General features: G+C 46.9%; 1 non-coding gene across 1 annotated transcript; it reads right to left on the reverse strand.

Annotated features, from left to right (window-relative positions):
• Positions 1 to 602: 602 nt before the first annotated feature.
• Positions 603 to 709, reverse strand: LOC112085929. Its single transcript, XR_002899207.1, has one exon. It is a non-coding gene; the product is annotated as a small nucleolar RNA R71 (small nucleolar RNA).
• Positions 710 to 2,351: the final 1,642 nt, after the last annotated feature.

The following is a 2,351-nucleotide window of genomic DNA, read 5'->3' on the forward strand; positions in this document are numbered from 1 at the left end:
TTCAGAGGCGAGCTCGCGAGAGAGAATGGCACTTTGAACGACTTGGAATGGCAGAACAGCAAAGGATCGAGCAACAGGCTCAAGAAGCAGAGCACCATGCTCAGGCTAATCAGGCGCAGGCAGGAAATGAACAACAAGCCTATGTTAACCAGCAACAGGCTCAAAGAAACGAGAGGCTTGCTCAGCAAAACCATCATGTTCATCCGCCACCGCCACAAGCTCAGAGACAACCTCCTCCGGTCTTTGTTGGAGAGAACGACCGAGCTAATGCGCACCAATATAGAGCCGGGATTTAAGCTCCACCGGTTCAAAATAACAACTTTGAAGTTAAAGCTTCCCTGCTCAATATGGTGCAGAACTCAAAGTTTCACGGTCTAGCCGGAGAAGACCCTCTTGAGCATCTAGATCAGTTTGATCGAGTTTGCGACTTAACCAAGATCAATGGCGTCTCGGAAGATAGCTTCAAGCTACGCTTGTTCCCATTCAGCCTCGGTGATAAAGCTCACCAGTGGGAAAAGAACCTCCCGAGGGGTTCTATACAAACATGGGAGCAGTGTAAACTGGTGTTCTTATCAAAGTTCTTTTCAACATCACGCACGGCTAAGCTCAGGAATCAGATCTCAAGTTTCACGCAACACAACAATGAGAGCTTTTGTGAGGCTTGGGAACGGTTTAGGAGCTATACTAACCAATGCCCACACCACGGCTTCTCAGAGGCATCCCTCTTGAGTACTTTATACCGAGGTGCACTCCCCAAGATCAGAAACCAACTCGATACAGCTTCAAATGGAAATTTTCTTGGGAAAGAGATCAATGCGGCAATGGAACTAGTCGAGAACCTAGCCATGTCTAATGACACGTATGGAGAGGATTTTGATAGAGCAAACCGTACAGAGGGATCTAGTGATGAACAGCGAATGAAAAAGGATAGAAGAGAGCTTCAGAGCAAGCTTGACAAGGTTTTAATGGCGACTCAAAAGCCAATACACTTAGTAGGCGAGTTTGATGAGCAAGGGCCAAGTTTTGACAATGTTAATGAAGATGGTCTAACTCAAGAGGAGCTGAACTACATAGGGAATCAGCAGAGGTATCAGCAGTTTAACAACTACAACAGTAACCCAAACCTCTCATACCGAAACCCAAATGTAGCTAATCCTCAAGACCAAGTGTACCCTGCTCAACAACAACAACAACAAAGCTATGCTCAAAAAGCTCCTTTTCAGAATACCTTCCAGCCCAAGAAACAGTTCAGTGGGCAACAGCATGGCTACACTCAGCAGAATCAAGCGGCTCAGGGTAACAACTTCACCAGCCAACCGCAGCAACACAAGTTTCCACCAGGGTTCAATCCGCAGCCGATGGGTAATCAGCAACAAATTCAGGGAACGGGTCAGAATCAGATGGGAACCGATGTCTGTGGGATTTTACAGCAACTATTACAGGGTCAGCAGAGAGTGGAGAGCCAGCACGCGACAATGCAGCAAGATATCAGAGAGCTTAAGCAAAACCAAGCCTCTACATCATCAAGAGGCCCGACTTTACCAGGTAAGCCAGAGCCAAACCCCAAGGAGTATGTGAACGCCATCACATTGTGGAGTGGTAAGGAATTACAAACTCCAACGCCTAAGACAAATCTCATTGAGGCCAATGAGCAATTAGAGGGGGAGGCAGCCTCAGATGATGCGTGTAAAGAAGCGGTTTTTGAGAAGGAACCGATCAAGGACAAAGGAAAAGAGGTGGAAAAGACAACTGAGCTTGAAAAGCCATACGTTCCACCACCACCTTACCAACCCAAGATACCATTCCCAGGGCGTTTCAAAAAGAAAATCTTAGACAAGGCCAAGGCGGTCTTTGAGAAACACTTGGAGAACACGCAACTTACCTTACCCATCATAGATGCTTTCTTAGCTATACCTCAGCTTGGGAAGTTTATAAAGGATGCGATCCTCAACAAGACAAACGAGCTCCAGGGTATGGTAGTACTGAGCCATGAGTGCAGCGCTATAATACAAAGAAAGCTATCCGATCCGGGCAGCTTTACTTTACCGGGTGCTTTAGGGCACTTGAAGTTCTCAAACTGCTTATGTGATCTAGGAGCTTCTGTGAGCCTAATGCCTTACACGGTGGCCAAGAGATTGGGATACAAAAGCTACAAGCCGGCAAAGATCTCTCTTGTATTAGCTGATAGATCGGTTAGACTACCGGTGGGGTTACTTGAGGATTTACCTTTAAGGATCGGCGAGATAGAAATCCCCACGGACTTCATAGTTCTTGAGATGGACGAGGAACCATTAGACCCTATCATCCTGGGCCGACCGTTCCTAGCAACCGCAGGAGCCATAATAGATGTG

This window comes from Eutrema salsugineum, unplaced genomic scaffold, assembly GCF_000478725.1.
Source record: "Eutrema salsugineum unplaced genomic scaffold, Eutsalg1_0 scaffold_3, whole genome shotgun sequence".
NCBI classification, from domain to species: Eukaryota; Viridiplantae; Streptophyta; class Magnoliopsida; order Brassicales; family Brassicaceae; genus Eutrema; species Eutrema salsugineum.